This window comes from Dromiciops gliroides, chromosome 3 (assembly GCF_019393635.1).
Source record: "Dromiciops gliroides isolate mDroGli1 chromosome 3, mDroGli1.pri, whole genome shotgun sequence".
NCBI lineage: Eukaryota > Metazoa > Chordata > Mammalia > Microbiotheria > Microbiotheriidae > Dromiciops > Dromiciops gliroides.
Window position 1 is genome coordinate 616,685,496 of NC_057863.1, and position 16,295 is coordinate 616,701,790.

Here is a 16,295-nt window from a genome sequence, read left to right on the forward strand (position 1 = left end):
AAGTGGGTTCTTCTTCACTGGAAGTCTTGAAGCAGAGGCTAGATGACCACAGGCCAGGTGTGTTATAGAAGTGAGTCATCTGCATATGGGTTGAACTAGATGGCCCCTGCAGCCCCTTTCAACTTAGAGGTTTTGTGATTCTTTAATGCATCCCCATATATAGTAGCTTACCTTTTCATATGCTTTCCATTGTCTTACCTCGGAAAAAAAAAACCTTTCTCAGGGGAATCCCTTTCTTTATACATTTGTCTTTTTTTCCAGAATAGTAAAGTCCATATCGGAAGTGACCTTAGGTCCTAGAACATGCTTCTCTGTAGGCTTCATGAGTTTTTATAAGTCCTTGGTCAAAGCACTTTACTTTCAAATAGGGTTTGGCTTGTCTCCACTCCATGCCACCCAATGCCTGCTGATCTTTTCCTCCTTTAATTTCCCCTTCTCAGCTCTGGATGTGAAAAGTGGGAGTCAAGCCATCTGAGCTCTCATTTAAAAATCACTTCCTTTTTCTGTCTCCCTGTGCTCTCATCTTTAAGATGAGGGAGTTGGATTTAGATGAATTCTAAGGTCACTTCCAATATGGACATTTGTATTCTAGAAAAAAGATGAGTGTATAAAGAAATGGATTCCCATGAGAAAGAAAGTTTTTGAGGTAAGACAATGGAAAACAGATGCTTCGCTTGCAGTCCCTTGTTCCCAGAATGTTCCAATGACAACTGGGTCACTGTATCTCATGAACCTGGTCTTTATCAATTTCCTAATTTTGGAAGTCCTTCTCCTATAATCGGACTGCTCCCTCATTAGTCTTTTGGCTCTGCACTACCCTCTGTTTATTCTTTGTCTTCTCAATCCAGTGGTTAGATGATGAATTGACCAGCCATGCCCTGCTTGGCTGGAGAACAAGGCTATGAGACCCACTTGTTTGTCCATCGTCCTAAGGGCCACAAGTGATTAAAAATTGCCTTGGTCGAGCCAGAGAAACGCACAGCACAGAGATCATTCTTTGACAATGTCTTCCCCTTTCTGTCTCTCCCTCTAAGCCCCCATCAAGATCCATCCATTCTTACTCACTCTTCCCTTTAGGATTGTGGTTAGTGTGCCCTCCATCCTTTCTGTGCTGCCACGTTTGTGTTGCCTGCTTAGCTGGATGAGTAACAATTACCCCAGCCCTACCAGGGCCATTATGGCAGACCTAGCTACACAGAAGGGAATAAATGGTTTTTTCCCTTGATTTCCCTGTGTTCCTCTCTCTTGTCTGTCTTATAGCATTCTATCATATTAAAGGACCACAAGTTATTTAGCTGTCGACTATTGTTGGATACTGAGGCTACTTTTGTGGAGTCTTAGAGCTAGAAGGAACCTTAGAACATGTAATTTTAGATATGGGAAGAATCTTAGAACACAGAATGACCAAACTGAGAGAGGTGTCAGAACACAGAATGTCAGAGCTGGGAAGACCCTTAAAACACAGGATGTCTGGTCTGGGAGGGCCCTTGGAACAGAGGATATCATAGCTGAGAGGGTCTTGGAACACAGGATGTCTGAGCTGGGAGGGTCCTTAGAACACAGGATGTCATAGCTGGGAGAGCCCTTAGAACATACCTGTAAGAGGTAGAAGGGGTCTTAGAATATAGAATGTTAGCATTAGAAGGAAACATTACAATAACCTGAGTCCAACCTTCTCATCTTAAAGATGAAGAAACCAAAGTATAAACATGAAAACTGATATGGACTAAAACCCAAATCTTTTGAGTCCTACTTTTTTCTCTTCCAATTACACTTTGAGACTCAGCTGTTCAATCCACTTGGGGCCCTCCTTTCCAGGATGATTTCTGCTCCTAACATCTGGGAAATGGAAGAACTTAATAAGGAGAAAGACAAAGACAAAAAGACCCTCACTACCCACTTCTACCACCACCAAAAACCTTAGGTCCTAGATCATGACCCACATGGATTTCAGTAAGTTAAGTACTTAAATTCAGTGAGTCTCTCTTTCTCCCATCTCTCCTTCTCCCACTTCCCTTCTTGTTTTGTTTCTCTCTCTCTCTCTCTCTCTCTCTCTCTCTCTCTCTCTCTCTCTCCCCTCCTTCTCTCCCTCTCAGATGATACCATAGGAAAGCAGTGTCTTATAGTAGGAAGGGTTTTGGACCTGGCATCAGAGGACCTGAGCTCAAATGCTACCTCTTCTTATTAACTGTAGGATTTGGGATGAGTCACTTTTCTTGTTCAGGCCTCAGTTTCCCCATATGTAAAAAGAAACTGTTGATCAGAGGGCTCCATCACTTCAAAGGCCTTTCCCCCTCTGACATATGTGCACCTTCTACATCCTCTGTATCCTGTATTACTTCTGTCTGTGACATTCTTTGTTCCATGGTTCCTTCACTCATAGCGTTGATGTGCACTGACGTGGTGTGTTGTAATAGCTCTCCCAGCTCAAAATTCTGATTTTCTGACCCACTTCCTGTAAGTTAGTGCAGTATTTTTGGCTGATGGGCAAGGAAACTTGGAGCCATATAGGCTGAGAGCCAAGTCTTGTGTTTGTTGGAATGCATAATGAAATGTAATATGTACTAGATGGGTTAATATTTGGAGCCCAGGGAAGGAATCTGCTTACCACATTTACTGATAGCTAAAATGTCATCTTTCAGCTTGCTGGCGTCAAGGCAGGCATGACTCAAGGGATGGTGCTTGTCAGGACGACCACAGTATTTTCTTTTAGTCTGAATTTTGAGCAGCATCTCTCACCAAACCCCCCTTCTTCTCTCTCTTTCTCTCTTCCTTTCCCTTCCCTTTTCATCTCATCTCTTCTATTTTCCTCTCTTCTCTCCTCTCTCTGTCTCTCTGTCTCTCTCTGTCTCACTGCCTCTGTCTCTGCCTCTCTCTGTCTCTCTCTCCTTCCCTCCTTCCATCCCTCCCTCCCTCTACATTTCTCTCCACCCCTTTCCCTTGCCCCTTTTACCACAAAGGTACTGAAGAGATGGGCTGAATACTTCTGGGTCTTTAGGGGTGGCAAGATATATAAGTCATAGATTTATGATTCCATTTATAGAAATACTTCTGAACAATTAGTCCTATTCCAAAATAGCTGTCTCTGGAAGCAATGAGTTCCCTGTTACTGGAGGGATATAAGATGAAACTAGATGACCTCTTGTGGGGATAGAAATGTTGTAGAGAATGTTGATTCAATTTTCTGGCCTCTGAGGCCTCTTACAGCACTAAGAGGTTGTGATAATGGACCTCAGGTATTTTCCTGGATTAGAACAGGACACGTTACCCCAGAACTCCCCAGGTACAGGTATCTGCAGGAGTCCAATCTTCCTATTGGAATGATCTTGGGATTGGGAGAGAGTAAGATTGACCAAAGACATTGGCAGCAATAACTTCTTTTCCAATCCATATTCTCATCAATAGTGTAGAATAATGGAAGGAATAACACACTTGGAGCCAATAAAGCTGGGTTCAAATCCTGATTCTTCAACTTTCTAGCTGAGTAACCATGGGGATGTGACTTAAAGCCTCTGAGCTTTGGCATTTTTATCTGTCAAATGGAAACATATTTTTAATATAAAAACTTAACATCAATAAAAACAAAAAAGTAGAAACAATGATAGTCACTATCTCATGGGATTGTTGTGAGAGAAACACTTTAAAACTGAAAGAGATCATTTTAAAATAGCAGGATCAATCAGTCAATCAATTAGCAAGCATTTGGTAATAACTAACTATGTGCCAAGATTTGTGTTACATCCTGGGGACACAAAGAAAAAGCAAAACTGTCCCTTGCCCTCAAAGAGCTAGGCACTGTACTAAGTCTTAGAGATACCAAACAGAAAGAATTTTCCAGACTATACTATAGAATATAACATCTTATGGCATGGGTGGCTCCTTGAGTTAGCCCATCAGTTCATACACCTTGGTTAGGTACTACTGGTAGCCAATGAACTCAGTCCAGAAGTTTGTAGGAGGAAATGATTAGGATAGGTCCCATTTCTGAAATGGTTTAGAGCATTTAGCACTCCTAATCTGTTCTGCACCATACAGCTTTGACCTAAGGGTGAAAAAATTCCCAACAATTACAGCTATCCAAAGTTGGATTGGGCTGTCTTGGGATATAATGGGTCCCCCCCCCCAGAGGTCTTCAAACAAAAGCTAGATCCTTGACAGGTCTGTTAGAGAGGGAATTTTTGTTTAATTATACGTTATACTAGATCCTTTTACAACTTGGAGACTTTATGATGCTGTGAGATCCTTACAGAACATCCAGGAGATGTTCAGAGGGCAAGTTGATTATTTGGGATGAGTTCAAGAAACAGATTAATCTTGATCTGGGAGTCATCAGAGATAAAACTTATAGTCATGGGAAGAGATGAGATAACAAGAGGAGAAAATATAAACTCAAAGGGAGAATAGAAGAGGCCCTGTGTAGAAGAGCCCTGGGACTCTGAAGGAGATGGGATCAAAGGCACAAGAAGAGAGACTGACCTTGACAAGAAGGGCATCTCTTCTCCAAAGACAGTGGACAGAGAGAAAAGGAAGCCTAGCAATGTAAAGGGGTTTTGAGGTGTGGAATAGGTGGGGGAGAGAAGGTAGCTCAGAATGGATGTCTTTAATTTTCTCAGTAAAGCAGGAGGCAAGGATGTCCACTAAGAGACACAGGACATTGTGGCTGCAGGCTAGGAAAGATTTGAGGAGAGAAAGGGTTTAATTTTTTAATTCCATACCTAGCCTTGCATTCCCAGATCTCTATCCATCCCCAACCCTTCCAATCACCATGACTAGGACTGCGATCAATTTTGATGAAGTAGAATACAGAGAGTTCATCAAAGTCTCTCATAAAAATTCAAGGATTACATGGGTGAAGCTGATGCCAGAGGTCATAGTATCATTCATCTATCCCTTCTACTTAATCTAGAGAGAGGAGAGAGAATGTGCGTATATGCATGTGCATGTCTGTTTATACAGTGTGCATCCTTGTGTACACCTTATACATGTATATATGTGTGTGTGTGTGTGTGTGTGCATGTGTATAACTATGTTATTGTTTGTCCTTCATTCCCGAAGAGGACCGTGACATCAGGTTGATGTCATGACTTGCACTGGATTGGATCTAAGTAAGGGAGGACTATGCAAGGTCACCAACCTCACTCTCTCCTCCAGAGCTATCTGGATCCAGTGGCAAGATATACATCAGAATGACTGAAGATGGCCCCAGATGTTTAAGACAATTGGGGTTAAGTGACTTACCCAGGATCACACAGCTAGTAAGTGCCTGAAGTGAGATTTGTACTCAAGTCCACTTGATTCCAGGGCCAATACTTCATAAAAAGAAAAAGAAAGGATGGATAGAGTATATGAGTGCACATATACATGTGTACATACATATACATGTGTGTATGTGTTTATATTGCATGTATGTAAATACATATGGATAAGCATATACTTGTGGAAAAAGAGGAGCAACACAGAGAGAGTTGGGCACCAATCCAAGCCAGGTGAAGCTTCCAAGAGCTGGACAATGCTGCCCACCCCCTCCTATTTGGCCCCTCCTGGCCTAGCCACATCTATATCACCTTTCATCAGCTTGTTACCAACTGATGGACTGGAAAGCTGATGCTCTCTCTCTCACACACACACACACACACACACACACACACACACACACACACACACACACACACACTGCCTCCTCCAGACTCAAGAGAGACACAGAGTAGTTCCAAACAGGTTGGCCTAAGCCCTGGTCTTTGTTGCTAGAAGGAGAATGGTTCCCTGGAGAGTGTGCCAGGCTTCTGGGGCAAGGGGGGGAAAGTGCAGGCGTGGGGGAAGCCAATTGATTTCATGATTCTAGAGGGTTCCAGGCTTTGCCAGATGGGCCTCAAATTGCTTGATCTATCTAATTCGGCTTATCACATCCTAACTTGGCTGTGAACCTGTCTGGCTGTCAATCAATCAACAAGCATTTATCAAGTACATTGCACTATGCACCAGGCAGTCCTTGCTCTCAAGGTGTTTACATTCTAACAGGACATGTATGTATGTAGTAGGTAGTATAAAATATACAAGACAATCCAGGGCATGGGGCAGCATACTAGGGAAAGCCTCATGTAGAGCATAACATTTGAACCCAACTCTACAGGAAACTAGTGATTCTCAGAGGGAGGGAGGGCACTCCAAGTGTATAGAACAGACAGGAAATGGAATATGATGGGGGAAGAACAGCAAGAAGACCAGTTTGGCCAGACTGGAGGAGCCATGCTGCCTCTCTTAGTATCACCACTTCTTGGACCAAAGTTGGGGTAAGTTCTCTTATATATTTTGAATTTCATGATATTGAAGAACATCAACTGAAAGGAACCTTAGAGATCATTTAGATCAGATTCTTAACATGGGGTCCTCTGAGTAAGTACTACAGCCTACATAGACAGAATTCAAGGGTCCATGAACTTGATAAAAATTACATCTTTCTTTTCATTGTCCTCTAACTGAAATTTAGGAATTCCTTCCATTATTTAAAAATATTCTTCTGATATAGAATCCATCACACACACACACACACACACACACACACACACTCTCTCTCTCTCTCTCTCTCTCTCAAATGAAGAACTCTTGGTTTAGATGAACCTCATCATCCTGCAGATGAAGTCTAAAGGGACTTGCTCAAGGTCATACAACTAATTCCTGGCAGAGGCAGGATTCAAATCCAGGTTTTCAAAAGCCATTTCTAAGTGTTCCTTCCACTGTGCTCATGTGTCTCTTGTACTATAGGTTGACGGTATGGCAAGGTCTAATGGTCCCCCATTTTACTCAAGGGATTGTAATTGTTGATGCCCTTCTCAAAGAAGTGATGTGAGGGAGGTCATCTATACCTTAACCTAGGAAAGGCACAAAAGAGTTCTAAGAGGGGCAGCTAGGTGGCACAGTGGATAGAGCACCAGCCCTGGAGTCAGAAGGACCTGAGTTCAAATCCGACCTCAGACACTTAACACTTACTAGCTGTGTGACCCTGGGCAAGTCACTTAACCCTCATTGCCTCTAAAAAAAAAAGAGTTCTAAGAACTCTAGTATATATATATATATATATATATACACACACACATGTATATATATGTGTGTGTTATATTTCATATTATAACAATAATACATGTTATGCATATGCATATATGTATTTGTACATGTGTCTGTATGTGTACACATATATGTACACGTGCACATACACATACATATACATCATTCCAAATGAAAACAAGTTTTGGAAAGGAAGACACCAGAAGCCGAGGGATCAGGAAAGGTTGCATGTAGGAGACAGAATTTGAGCTGGGTTTTGAAGGAAATCAGGGAATTCAGAGGCAGAAATTAGGAGGAAGTATATTCTAGAAAGAGGGAAAAGGCATGGTGATGGGAGATGAATGTCATGTGTACAAAAATGCAAGTAAGTCAGTCAGGCTGGATCCAGAGTTTGTGGAAGGGAGTAGTGTGATAAAAAGTCTGGAAAGGTATGAAGGGGCCAAGTTGTGAAGAACTTTAAGTGCCAAGAGGAGTTCATATTTGTTCCTAGGTTCTTTTTTTTTTTTTTTTTGCCTGTTTTAGAGGCAATGAGGGTTAAGTGACTTGCCCAGGGTCACACAGCTAGTAAGTGTCAAGTGTCTGAGGCCGGATTTGAACTTAACTCCTCCTGAATCCAGGGCCACTGCTTTATACACTGTGCCACCTAGCTGCCCCCTTGTTCCTAGGTTCTTAATCTTTTTTAGATGTTCTGGACCCCTTTGGCAGTCTGGTGAAGAAGCCTATAGACTGTAATGATTGGAATGACGCCACCTGCTGGAGACTTACTGTAGAAAAGCTCCACCATGAGGAGAAGGCCTCTGAGGACAAGGCCATGGGGCTTTTCTTTGGTGTCAGGAAGTGACATTTGCTTGTGGGAGGAAGAGGGGGCAAGGCTGATGCTCTGGGGCTCTTTTGTGTGGACTCTGGCGGAGAGCAGAGCTAGGAATGCTCTCTCCCTTTAATAGATAGATGAATCTAGGCCTTTCTCTTTCTCTTCACCAAATTCTTATTCTCCTTAATACATGCTTAAAATTCTAACTCTTGCTAAAGCTTATAATTTATTGGCGACCACTCATTGGATATTTTAGACAGACTATCTAGAACTTTAGCCCCTTACAAGACTCTCAGAATGTTAAGTGCATAAAATAAAATCCATAGGATTATAAAGGAAACTAAAGTTTAGTGAAAATCAAGATGCAAGTTTTTCTCCATTCAAGTTCACAAACCCCTTAAATTTTAGTATTGGCCCTTTTAGGGGGTGAGGGTTGTTTAAAGATTCCAGGTTAAGTACTCTGTGAAGGTAATAGGGAGCCACTGAAGTTTAATGAGATGGGGGGCGGGGTTGAGACTTGTTCTGTTTGCCCCCAGAGATGAGAACTAAGAAGTTAGTAGAAGTTGCAGAAAAGTAGATTAGGCTATGGACTAGGGAATGTTTAACAATTGGTTCTCCAGAAAGAAAAAAATGCATGTTCAAAACACAGTATTAATGTTTTCTCCATCTCCTTCTTAAGTCTAGACAATCAACAAAACAATTAATCAAGGGGCAGCTAAGTGGTGCAGTGAATAAAGTACTGGTCCTGAATTCAGGAGGACCTGAGTTCAAATCTGGCCTTGGACACTTGACACTTACTATCTGTGTGACCCTGGGCAAGTCACTTAACTCTCATTGTCCCGCTTAAAAAAAAATTAATCAAACCCCGATTTATAGTATTTGCCAATTTCCAAGATGTAAATGTACACACTAAACATTTTAACAATTGAATCTCTCAAACCAATTCGAGCAGACTTCTGTACACTGCTGATTCAGGAAACACTTCCTAATAATGAAAAAGTAGCTTCGAGTGAAATGAACAGCTTTGGGAAGTAGTGAGCTTCCCAGCCCTGGAGGTTTTCAAGAAAAAGCTGGATGAATGTCAGCAATGTTGCTGATGGTCTCTGAGGTACGTTCCAGCTCTGAGATTCCGTGATTCTGTGTAATCACCGATGTTGTCTAAGCTTCATTTTCCTCTCAAAGTTAATGATACTTGCATTGTCTGCTATATGAGATTGTCTGGAGGAAAGTGCTTTGGAAACTGTAAAGGTCTAAAAAAAATGGGAATGATCATCATGATGAAGATGCATTACACAGGGATGCATTTCACAGCGCCAGGAGGGACCTCAGGGGCCATCCAGCCCAACTTGTACTTGAATGAGAATCCTCACTATAACACCCTGACAAGGGGTGATCGAGCCTATGTTTGAAGACCCCGGGGTAGGACTGAGTATACTACCTTCTGAGGCAGGCAACCCATTCCACTTAGGGATAGCTCTCACTATTTTGTCTGACTTCAAATCTAAAACTGCCTTTCAGCTGCTTCCCCTCATTGCTCTTTGATAATGGTCATAATTAATCCTGCTGCCTGGGTGTCCTGTGTGGCCATCCTGGAGGAGTGTGGGAGAAGAGAAAAAGTGGGGAAAGGAGTTGGGGAAGAGATACAGAGATGGACTCTGAGCCTTTGGAAAGGAAGAAGAGAGGGTGTTGTGGATGTCACAGAATCAACCAATATCACAGGGCCAGCCAGAAAGCAGGGGATACATTTGCCTTCAATAACCAGCCCTAGTACTGGTGGCAATGGGAATCAGGGACATGAATGAGGAAGGTGGATAGATGATGGAGGGGAAAGGAAGGAGATGGGGAGAGACACAGAAGACAATGACTTCAACTCAAGGGAGAATCACAGGAAGGAATCCAATAGATTGCAAACTCCCTCAGGGCAGGTACTGCCTCTCTTTTTATTCATCATAGACCCAGCATTTAGCACAGTAGTAGGCTGGCAAATAGGAGATGTTTAATAAATGTTTATTGAAATGGTATTGAAATGGAATTAAATCGGGGCAGCTAAGTGGCACAGTGGATAGAGCACCAGCCCTGGATTCAGGAGGGCCTAAGTTCAAATCTGGCCTCAGACACTTAACACTTACTAGCTGTGTGACCCTGGGCAAGTCACTTAACCCCAATTGCCTCACCAAAAAAAAAAAAAAGAAAGAAATGGAATTAAATCTTTAGAGCTGGATCACAGTTATAGAGATGGAAGAGACCTTAGAAGCCATCTCTTCTACCCTCTCATTTTATAGATGAATGGACCGAGGCACAGATGGAAGAAATGACTAGCCCAGGGTCACATACATAGTAGTTGCATAGGTAGGATTTGAACCCAGGTCTTCAAATCTCCAGTCCAGTGTCCACTCTACCTGAAATATTCTCCCTCCTCACTTAATCTCTTAGAATCTCTGGTTTCCTTAACGACTCTGTTCAAATGTTTTCTTTTTGCAAGAAGCCTGCTCTGGTCCCTGCAATTTCCAGGGTCACACTCACAGAGGCTTTGTTGTTGTTGTTCAGTCATATCTGCCCCTTTGTGACCCCATGTGGGGTTTTCACGTTAGAGATCCTGGAGTGGTTTGCCATTTCTTTCTCCAGCTCATTTCACAGATGAGGAAACTGAGGCAAGCAGGGTGAAGTGACTTGCTCAGGGTCTCATAGCTATTAATTATCTGAGGCTAGATTTGCACTCAGGTCTTCCTGACTCCAGGCCCAGAACTCTATCCACCACACCACCTCTGAGGTTACATTCTACCCAATCTGTATACATCTTGTATGCATGTGTGCTCCTTGAAGACAGGGATATTGGTTTTTTCTTCCTGTTCTCAGTGCTCTGCCCAGTAGCAGAAAACTCTGGTAGTCATTTCCATGGATTCATAGATTTAGGGATTTCAGAACTACAAGGTCCTGTTAAGGGGTAAAATTCTAGCTAAACTGTCTAAAATATCTAATGAGTGGTCGCCAATAAATTATAAGCTTTAGCAAGAGTTAGACTTTTAAGCATTTATTAAGGAGAATAAGAATTTGGTAAAGAGAGAGAGAAAGGTCTAGATTCCTATCTATTAAAGGGAGAGCACATTTCTAGCTCCCTTCTCCGCCAGCATCCTCAGGAAAGAGAGCGAGACTGAGCGCCAGTCTCTTCCTTCCTCCTCCCACTAGTCCGCGTCACTTCCTGAAGCCTGGTCTTGCCCTCAAAGACCTTCGCTTCATGGGCAGAACTCCTCTACAGCAAGTCTCCAGCAGGTGGCGTCATTCCAATCGTTACAGTCCCTTAGAACACAAGATGTCAGAGGTAGGAGGTCCCTTAGAATACAGAATATCAGAGACTGGAGGGCCCTTAGAACACAGCATGTCAGAGCTAGGAGAGCCCTTAGAACACAGGAGGTCAGAACTGGGAGGGCCTCTAGAATGTGCAATGTCATTTAGAAGTGAACTTAGAACATGGATGTCAGAGCTGGGAAGGACCTTATAACACAGGATGTCAGAGCTGGGAGGGCTATTAGAACATGGAATGTCAGAGCTGGGAGAGCCCTTAGGACCCAGATTGTCAGAGCTGGTGGGGCCTTAGAACACAGAATATCAGAACTGAACTGGGAGGTCCCTTAGAACACAGGATATCAGAGCTGGGAGGGCCCTTAGAACATAGAATGTCAGAGTTGGGAGGGCCCTTAGAACACAGAATGTCAGAGCTGAGAGGACCCTTAGAACCCAGAATATCAGAACGGGGAAGACCCTTAGAATACAGGATGTCAGAGCTGGAAGGCCCTCAGTGATCCTCCAATCTAACCCTCTCATTCTACAATTGAGAGGACCAAGGTCCAGAGTGGGAGACACTCCACCTAAGGCTACAAAAAGAGTAACCAGCAGGGCAGGTATTCAAAGGCAGCACCTCTGGCTCTAACTCAGACCTCTATCCATTACCTTGGCACTCCAAGCATACCCATCAATGCTTAGAGATCCTCCATGGTCTCCAGACCTGTAACAGGAGCCCCACTGTGGGCTGGACAGAAGACACAGGGCACCATCTACTGGTCCCTTCAAATGACTGCCTCTTTCCCTCCGATGTAATCAGGAAACAACAATGCTGGGGGGGAGCCTTAGAAATGATGAAGAGGAACAACATGAGGCTTATGGGGAGGGGAGGATTGATTTGGCTAAGGATACACAGCATGACAGCTGCCAGTAGAGGCCTGCAGCCCTGTTCTCATGACTCCAGATCCAGACCCTTGGTGCCCAAGGAATCTCCATCAGAAGAAAACCTACCCCCTTCTTCACAGGGACAACAGTGGAAAAGACTGAGGGTCAGAGAGGACAAATGATTTGTCCAAGTTTGCAAAACTATTATGTGGCAGAGTCAGGATTCAAACTCGGATTTTCTCACTCTGAAGCCATGATTCTGTCCTACTACCATGGTGCTGAATTACCCTATTTGGGTCTGTTTTTAAACACATGCATTGCTGTGGCATTCTTGTGGTTCCCGAGGTGCCAGTAGGTTCCTAGGATAGTCATGAGGACAATATTTTATAAACATTAAATAACAATAAAAATGGGAGCTATGATTATGATGTTTTAAGCTTCCTCCCAGCTCTGACATCCTGTGTTCTAAGTTCCCTTCCAGCTCTGACATCCTGTGTTCTAAGCTTCCTCCCAACTCTGACATCCTGTGTTCTAAGGGCCCTCCCAGCCCTGACATTCCATGTTCTAAGTTCCCATAAGGTTCTGACATTCTAAGCAAAGTTCAGGAATACTATAGGTTAAATTTGTATTCACTAAGCCAAGGTCAGACACTGGTGTTTGAGGTGGAGGTGGTCGTGAGGGGGAATTGGGGAGGAAAAGAAAGTATCATGGAAAGGGAGGTAAGAGAATAACATAAGTGACATTCTGGGGTGACCAGGGCTTCCTCAAGAGCTCCTCCACTGCCTGTGTGCCAAAGTTGTCAATGCCTCGTCTGACTTCAAAGTTCTAGTTCTCCCATGACCAAAAGTGAAAGCTAGAAGAGAAATGCTTAATTCCATCCCCTGCCATGGCCCAGTCTCTCTACTGACAAACAGAGAACAAATGAATCCATTTACTTAGTAATTATGCAATAATAGCCCACTCAGAGGTCTTTACCCTTCAAGAAATAACTGGAAAAATCGCATACCAGCAGGACTTTGATTATTACATGCCCCAGGAAGGTCCAGACTGAGTCTCTGGAGTTCACATGGGTAGCACATGTTCCAGAGCCCCTCTCACTATCATTGACAGGTCAGGTCCCCCATGGGGGGCAGCTACATCTTCACTTAGGGTTCTATGTGTGGCCCTGAGGTGTGGGGGAAGGGGAGGAATCTAACGCCTCCCATGGGCTTTCTCCTTTGATTATCAGTTAGTCAGTCTTCATTAGCTTTTAGAAAGGGGTATTTATTAAGGTGTTTTAGTAATAATAGTTGGTACAAAAACAACCCCCCAAAAGTCTCTCACCCATTCCTAATCATTACATGCAGAGTCAGGGAACAGGTAGGTGGCACAATGGATAGAGCATCAGCTCAAGAAGAGTCCATCTCAGACACTTCCTAGCTGTGAAACCCTGGGCCAATCACTTTACTCTGTTTGCCTCAGTTTTCCCATGTATAAAATGAGCTGGAATAGGAAATAGAAAACCATGCCAGTATTTTTGCCAAGAAGGCCCTAAATGGAGTCTCAAAAAATCAGTCACGACTAAAAATAACTCAACAACAATAACAGAGTTTGGGGGAAAGTGGACCCAGGGGGTAAGTCACAACTCCTTGTTGATGGAAGTTCCTCTTAAACATGGCAGCAGCTGGATGCTGGGCTCCTGCCTTCACGAGTCACTGCTGTTCCAGGGATGCTGTCCTGACATTGATGAAGCAGGAATCCTCCACCTTTTTGTTTACTACTGCTCTGAACATCTCCACCATCCCCACTTCCCCCATCCCTGCCTTTTCTGCCTTCTTTTTGAGTATTATGTTCCTCTATTAGACCCCAAGCTCTTTGAAGGTAGGGACTGTCTTTCTTTTTCATATTTCTATCCCCAACACCTAGCACAGTGCCTGGCACATAGTAGGAACTTAATAAATATTTAGGAACTGGCTGATTGACCCTCTGAAATTCACAAGGCCCTCTTCTGGTTCAGGGAGAAGGGAAGAGAATGAATTGCTCAACTCCTCCCTTGACCCAAATAATGATCTCAGGGGCTTGGCTCTCTCCTCTCCACTGACACTGGGAATCCTCTATCCCAACCTAGCTTGCTGGTTTAGAAAAGTCCCACAGGCTATTACCAAGTCTCTTCAAAAAAATCTAAATATACCTCCTGTCATACCTAATTAAAATACCGTTGATTGATTGAGTCAATGAAAGTATTCCCACCCAATTAAAGTAATTAGAGATTGACTCATGGGGGTGTTCTCACCTGACAAAGGTATTGGCACAGCATCTGTTTAGTTAGGGGTAATGGTGTGGTTGATTGATTCCAATCCTTACACATGTGTGTATCCCATCTGTAGGGAGAAGCATAGTGAGAGAGGCTTCCCTCCTGGCCTCACTCTTGGTTTACCCTTGAGAAACAGGATTACCTAATGAAAAGTCCCCTTGATTTGGAATCAGAAGACCCGTGTTCGAGAATAGGCTCTAACTCTTACTAGCCATATGAAGTTGGGCAAGTCAGCTCCCTGGACTCTCCATGGCCATGGTATTCTCCCCTCCATTCCATACAACTTCTAATCATGACTTCCATTCCTAGAGCCCTTTAATAACAGCCCTTTTCTCACACATAAGCTGGATTTGGTATCCCAAATTTGGTGGATTCAAGTTCAAATCTCAGTTTAGCTATTTTAAGGAAGAATGTTGGATCTGGGGGACAAGAAGACCACAGTTGAGATCCTATCACAGATACTAGCTGTGTGTCTCTGAGCATTTAATCTCTCTCAGCCTTAGCTTCTTCATCTTAAAATGGGAACCACCATTGCCCCTTCCTCCCAGGGTTGTTGTGAGGATCAAATGAGATCATGTGTAAAGTGTTATTGCAGACCTTAAAGCACTATATAAATGTTAGTTATTATTCCCCATGTGACCTTGATCAAGATATTCAATTTCTCAGTTTCCTCACTGGTAAAAGAAAAGAAAGGGACTACAGAATCTCTGAATTCCCATACAGCTAGAGTCTATGATGCCCATGAAACAAGCAAGCAAATGCGCTCCACAGAATATGGTGGGAGGAACCTTAGAGGTTAACACATTTAGACACCTTGAGTTGCATTATGAATTATTCAGCATCATACCCATTTTGCAGATGGAAAAAAATGGACACTCTGCAACAATCTAAAACCTAAAAAAAAAAAAGACAAAGAAACCTGACAACAACTTCCAACCAGTCTCCAATCCAATAATAATGTGACTCTAGTACTCTCAGGCAGCCCATGAGTAATGAAGTTGTTATTTTAAATACAGCCTAGCTTGGCGTTGCCCATAATTCAATGTGTGCATTTATATTTTCAGCTGTGGTACGAACAATCTCATTAGCACCTGCAGCAGGAAAAAAAATAGCTGAGTGCCATCATCGAGGAAAAAGGGAAGGGAAGTGGAAGAAACTTTGACAACATTTCCAGTTGAGCAATAGTAGTTTTGGCTCATTTCCTGTGTGCACAGAACAGTGGGCTTGCTCTCCGAAGGGTGAATAGGATAGAGTGTGAAGAACACAACTTTGAAACTTCTGTTCTGCCCAAGGTTAAAGACAGGTGTCCTGTGAATGTGAAACAGGGACTTCTGGGTGATAGATGTGCAGATGAGGGAGGCCTTAGCACCAGATACAGGAAGAGAAGCCAACAGCTTCGGCCACTGTGTAAACCTGTTGTAGACATTGTAGAGGTCCAGACAAAGAGGAAATGTGAAAATTGTCAACACATACATATGCAAACACACACACTAAATGTAAGAGAATCAGCTACAATTGATATATTTAAGGTAAGATGATCCTAGAACTCAGGGGGAATTTGTAGATGACCTCATTTTTCCCACTTGAAATGGCTTTCCCCTTCCTTCTCCAACCATCCAGCTCCTAAGCACCCTTCAAGACCCCAATGAAAAAAAAAAAGAAAGCGTTGTAGAGACCCCATGAAAGACTATAGGATGTTAAGTTGGGAGTAGATAATAGAACACAATGTCAGAGTTAGGAGGGCCCTTAGAACACAGAATGTCAGAGCTGGGAGGGGCCTTAGAACACAACATGTCAGAGCTGGGAGGGCCCTTAGAACACAGGATGTGAGAGCTGGGAGAGATATTAGAACACAGGATGTCAGAGACTGGAAGGCCTTTAGAACATAGAATGTCAGAGTTGGGAGGGACTCAAACACTGACTGTTCAAACTGGAAGAAACCTTTAGACATAGAACTGTAGGGTC